We start from the raw sequence: 6,699 nt of genomic DNA on the forward strand, positions 1-6,699 counted from the left end.
ACATATATATAGTAATACCATATAATAGTGAGGAGGTATAATGTAAATATTTGAATTGCAGAGACACCAGGGCTAAATAGTAGTAGCTCCAATTGTGCTAATGCATACTGATAGTATATCCTAGGTCACATAGTAAAAGGATATAATCCCAAATAATAAAAGCCAATTTAGGCATTCCCAAGATAATGACCTTTTGGTATATACATATCAAGGGATGTATTATATCCAAGTAGGTTAATTCCCAAGTAACAGTAATGTTGTATTGGATTCATTCATACCTGGTATATATTGTCTGCACGTCTTGCAATAGCTCTGGGCTCGGTGGTCCTACTCCTAGTGTGGCGCTCACCCCATCACGCTGCTCTCAGAATAGCCAAGAAAAACCTGCTGACAGATTCCCTTTACAAATAGCTGAAATGGCTCCTAGATACCAGAGAAGGAAAACGTTATTAAAACGGTTTTGTTTCCTAAATAGAAAAGCAAATTAAACACCACTGGATAATGTGGTGTGTGAAACCGTCCATTGGATTGCTGTTTCGGGTGGGCTCAGGAGCAGAGCCCCCATCCTACACAGCTGACATCTTGCTGTAACAGCAGCGGCCAGAGCGGAGCGTCAATCACTGCTGTTTAACCATTTATATGCTGTCAATCACTGATGGCAAGTTAAATAGCGCAATCGCCGGTACGCTATACAATGTTACTAGAATTTTTTTTTTACTTTTCCATTTCCTTGAATTACTTGTTGTGATTTGCGGATCCATTGACTGGCCACGTGGAAGGGCTGCAGCCGATCATTCATGTCCGTAGCAGATACACATTTACATGTGTAAATAGGCCCTTATAGAAATCAATCAATAGAACGTATACCTGGATATCCAGGTTTATCCTTTGCATACATTTAAAGAGGTATAAGTCATGGCATATTACTAGGATGTCATTCTTGGGGGTCTGACAGCCTAATTTAGAAAGAAGTGGATGCATTATTTTTTTCACGCTCCCAATTTAACAATTTGAGTACAGTTGGATCTATTGTTTTTTTTATTTTTTGCACTATGGGTGGGTGGTTGGGAGCACAGCTGTGCAGGAAAAAAAAAGCTTATAGGTTCTCAATTCCTTCATTCTTGGGATCGGTGGCGGAACCACAGGTCGGACCATCGCCAATCAAGATATTATATCCCTTCACACTCATCATTGCTCCCAATTAACAATTTGAGTACGTGCATTTTTTTAGGGTATTTTTGCGCAATGGGTGGGAGCACAGCTGTGCAGGAAAAAAAGCTGATAGGTTCCCCATTCCTTCTTTCTCAGAATCAGTGGATGGAACATCGCCAATCACAATATTATATCCCTCACACTAATCGTTGCTCCCAATTATCAATTTGAGTACGGTTATACCTATTGTTTTTTTAGGGGTTTTTTTTGCACTGTGGGTGGTTGGGAGCACAGCTGTGCAGGAAAAAAAAAAAGCTGATAGGTTCCCCATTCCTTCATTCTCAGGATCAGTGGTGGAACCAGAGGTTGGATCATCTCCAATCAAAATATTATATTATTCACACTAATCATTGCTCCTAGTTAACAATTTGAGTACGGTTGAACCCATTGTGTTTTTTTAGGGTTTTTGTTTTTTTTGCACTATGGGTGCAAGTTATAGTAATATGTGTCACCGTAAAAAAAAACTAATAGTGTCTCCTGATTGTTCAGACACAAATATATCTGTTGAAAATAGTCTGGTATACACCAGTAAATTATAACTGTGGTTTTGCTGTTCCACGGTAAAAAATCTCTATTATCCTGCTTTTGGCATTTTTTGCCGCAAAGAAAAACAGTAGTAGTGTCTCCTGATTGTTTAGACACAAATATATCTGTTGAAAATAGTCTGGTGTAGGCCCGAGAAATACAAGTGTGGTTTTGCAGTTCCACGGGTCAAATCTCTGTATTATCCTGCTTTTTTGCATTTTTTGCTGTAAAGAAAAACAGTACTATCTCCTGATTGTTCAGACACAAATATATCTATTTAAAATTTTCTGGTATACCCCAGTAAACAATAACTGTGGTTTTGCCATTCCACGGTAAAAAATCTCTATTATTCACCTTTTGGTATTTTTTCCGTAAAGAAAAACAGTAATAGTTTCTCCCTGATTGTTCAGATTGTTTAAAAGAGTCGGGTGTAGGCCAGAGAAATAGAACTGTGGTTTTCCTCTTCCACGGTTCTAATCTACTTTATTACCCTTTTTCCATTGATGGTGCGAGTGTAAGCTATTTTACTTACTTTACAATGGGCAAGGCGCGTGGCAAGGGACATGGAAGTGGACGTTCTGGTGATGGTGCATGCAGAGGACGGGGCCGTGGCCAGGGTGAAAATGTGCCACAATCAACAGCCATATCTTCTCGCTCCCACTTCTTGACCGAATTACTAGGGAAGCACAGAACAACACCAGATCAGTGTGAACAGGTTATTAATTGGATAGCAGATAATACTTCCAGTTACCTGGGCACCACCACCTCCGGTCTGTCTTCCACACGGTCAATTCTTAGTAGCCATGAGTCTCGACCGCATACTCCTCCTCACCCTGATGCTCCTCCCTCCCACCATGCCGAGTGTCATCAGACAGCAACTGATCCCACACTTGGACACTCTGAAGAGCAGTTCACTGGTTCATTTCCAGATTTGTGCCCCTCGCCTGCTCCGCTTGAAGTGGTGGAAGAGGAGATCCCATGTAGAGATGCCCAAATATTTGAACAGCCACGGCCAGAGGAAGTCAACGCTGGCAATTTGTCACAAGAGGTTGACGATGACGAGACACAATTGCCAGGAAGTGAGGAGGAGGATCGTGGTGCGCAAGTGGAAGAGGAGGAGGTGGTGGATGATCTAGTAACTGACCCAATGTGGCAGGAGGACATGCAGAGCGAGGCCAGCAGCAGACAGGGTGAGGGAGGCAGAGTACCCCAACAGGCAGAAAAAAGCAGTGTGGTGGCCGCACACAGAAGGCCGGCAACAGTTCCCCGTAACACCAACACGAGGGACGTTGCCAGTACAACCTGTAGGTCTTCCAGAGTCTGGAATTTTTTTAAAGACTCTGCTGATATCCCCAAAAAGGCCATTTGTACCACCTGCCATGCCAGCATCAGCAGGGGTGACGAAACTACCAGCCTGACCACCACCAGCATGATCAGGCACATGGCAGCAAAGCACCTGACTTTGTGGGGCGAACCCCAGGGTCCATGACCAGTGTCAGCTGGTGTCACCTGTTGTGTGTGCATGGCAATCCCCTGTCCATACTGCATGCAAAGATGCCCCCTCCTCTCAGTCTTTATGGCAGTCTCTCAAGAGTGTGCAAAGCAGTCATCAAAGCAAAAGGTGGCTACTTTGAAGAACCTAGAATATAAGACATATTTTCAGTTGTTTCACATTTTTTTGTTAAGTATATAATTCCACATGTGTTAATTCATAGTTTTGATGCCTTCAGTGTGAATGTACAATTTTCATAGTCATGAAAATACAGAAAAATCTTTAAATGAGAAGGTGTGTCCAAACTTTTGGTCTGTACTGTATGTACCATCTTGACAAACTTTGAGGAGTCCACCAAGATGGTGAGTGGCGATGACGCCATCATTAGCGTCAGCATTCCACTTGTCTGTCTTTTGCAATGCTCTCTGCAGAGAATTAAAGAGGAGGCATTGCAGCCAGAGTATGATGAAATGGATCAAGAAGCCGTAGCGGTCGATTACACACAGCCCAGCCTCATCTCATCCCAACGTGCATTGGGGGACAATGAGGGAGAGGAGGAGGAGGAAGAACAGGAGCTTGTATCATGCGCTGTAGACGGTAGTACCTGTACAACTGTCATACTGTCAGTTCAGCGTGGGTGGCCTGAGGACAGGGGGGGGGGAGGAGGAGGAGGAGGAGAGCATGGTCAGTCGTCATCTTGGTGAGGACACGGAAGTCTTGCCCATTACCAGTCTGGCACGCATGGCTGACTTTATGTTACTCTGCCTTAACCGTGACCCTCGCGTTGTCAAAATGTTGGGTGACAGTCATTACTGGTTGGTGACACTTTTAGACCCCCGCTACAAGGAGAACTTTCACTCTCTTATTCCTGAGGTGGAGAGGTCTACGAAAATGGGGCAGTACCAGAAGGCCCTTGCTGCAGAACTGTTAAAAAAAAATTCCCATCTGAACACGCTAGCGGCAGAGGTCACAGTTCGTTGACCAACCAAGGCGTACAAGCGAGAGAGAGGCAACTCCAATCCAGCAGAGGCAGGGGAACACTGTCAACATTCTGGGACAGTTTTCTGAGACCTGCCCAGCTTACAGGCCCTGAGGCGCGGGGTACTCTCACAAGCAGTGGAAAGTTTCAAAAGATGGTGAGGGAGTACCTTGCCGACCGTACCAGCATCCTCCTTGATTCCTCTGTGCCTTTTAATTATTGGGTATCCAAGCTGGACACTTGGAATGAAATCGCTCTGTACGCCTTGGAGGTCCTGGCCTGCCCTGCCGCTAGCGTGTTATCGGTGCGTGTTTTTAGTGCTGCTGGGGTAATTATAACTGATAAGCGCACTCGCCTGTCAACTGACAATGCTGACAAGCTGACCCTTATCAAAATGAACAGTAGCTGGATTGGGCCAGACTTCTCATCACCACCAAATGACAGCAGAGTAACATAAAGTCAAATCCACTGTGTTATTTCGGAAAGTGTATTCACATGCACCGCTTCACACCCACACATGGGTATACGCTTCCTCATTTCGGCTGTTTTATGTTCTTCTCCTTATCCTCAGCCTCCACCACCACTATACCACCAGGGTGACCGTGGTCCGTGTTGCCATTATTGAAAGTTCCTCCGTCCTTATTTTTGTCAGCTTTTGCTTGGAAGGCATAAGCAAAGACTGTGGGAGACCCACTCCCCAATAATGGGAATAATATTTTTAAAATGCTGTACTGTATGGCTCTTGTAAGGGGCATTAAAAGCGTCTTGTTAAGCTATTGCTACCTCCACCACTTTTCCGAGGAGCATTAAAACCGTCTTGTTAATCTACTGGGACTTCCACATCTCTTCCAAGGGGCATTCAAACCGTCTTGTTAAGCTACTGGGACCTTCACCACTTTTCTGAGGGGCATTAAAAGCGTCTTATTAAGCTACTGGTACGTCCACCACTTTTCCGAGGGGCATTAAAAACGTCTTGTTAAGCTAGTGGGACCTCCACGTCTCTTCCAAGGGGCATTCAAACCGTCTTGGTAAGCTACTGCGACCTCCACCATTTTTTCGAGGGGCATTAAAAGCGTCTTATTAAGCTACTGGGACCTCCACCACTTTTCCGAGAAGCATTAAAACCGTCTTGTTAAGCTACTGGGACCTCCACGTCTCTTCCAAGGGGCATTCAAGCCGTCTTCTTAAGCTACTGGGACCTCCACGTCTCTTCCAAGGGGCATTCAAACCGTCTTGTTAAGCTACTGGGACCTCCACGTCTCTTCTGAGAGGCATTAAAAGCGTATTGTTAAGCTACTGGGACCTCCACCACTTTTCCGAGGGGCATTAAAACCGTCTTGTTAAGCTACTGGGACCTCCACCACTTTTCCGAGGGGCATTCAAACCATCTTGTTAAGCTACTGGGACCTGCACCACTTTTCCAAGGGGCATTCAAACAGTCTTGTTAAGCTACTACGACCTCCACCACTTTTCCAAGGGGCATTAAAACCGTCTTGTTAAGCTACTGGGACCTCCACTTTTCCGAGGGACATTAAAAGCATCTTGTTAAGCTACTGGGACCTCCACCACTTTTCCGAGGAGCATTAAAACCATCTTGTTAAGCTACTGTGACCTCCACGTCTCTTCCAAGGGGCATTCAAAGCGTCTTGTTATGCTACTGGGACCTCCACCACTTTTCCGAGGGGCATTAAAAGCATCTTGTTAAGCTACTGGGACCTCCACCACTTTTCCGAGGAGCATTAAAACCATCTTGTTAAGCTACTGTGACCTCCACGTCTCTTCCAAGGGGCATTCTAACCGTCTTGTTAAGCTACTGTGACCTCCACGTCTCTTCCAAGGGGCATTCAAACCGTCTTGTTAAGCTACTGGGATCTCCACTTCTCTTCTGAGGGACATTAAAAGCGACTTGTTAAGCTACTGTGACCTCCACCACTTTTCCGAGGGGCATTAAAAACGTCTTGTTAAGCTACTGGGACCTCCACGTCTCTTCCAAGGGGCATTCAAACTGTCTTGTTAAGCTACTGGGACCTCCACGTCTCTACCAAGGGGCATTCAAACCGTTTTGTTAAGCTACTGCGACCTCCACCACTTTTTCGAGGGGCAGTAAAAGCGTCTTTTTAAGCTACTGGGACCTCCACCACTTTTCCGAGAAGCATAAAAACCGTCTTGTTAAGCTGCTGGGACTTCCACTTCTCTTCCAAGGGGCATTCAAACCATCTTGTTAAGCTACTGGGACCTCCACGTCTCTTCTGAGAGGCATTAAAAGCATCTTGTTAAGCTACTGTGACCTCTACAACTTTTCCGAGGGGCATTAAAACTGTCTTGTTAAGCTACTGGGACCTCCACGTCTCTTCCAAGGGGCATTCAAACCGTCTTGTTAAGCTACTGGGACCTCCACGTCTCTTCCAAGGGGCATTCAAACCGTCTTGTTAAGCTACTTGGACCTCCACGTCTCTTCCGAGGGGAATTAAAAGCATCTTGTTAAGCTACT

The sequence above is a fragment of the Phyllobates terribilis genome, unplaced genomic scaffold (genome assembly GCF_046119375.1).
Source record: "Phyllobates terribilis strain yellow unplaced genomic scaffold, ASM4611937v1 Scaffold_241__1_contigs__length_2998254, whole genome shotgun sequence".
In the NCBI taxonomy this organism is placed as follows: Eukaryota; Metazoa; Chordata; class Amphibia; order Anura; family Dendrobatidae; genus Phyllobates; species Phyllobates terribilis.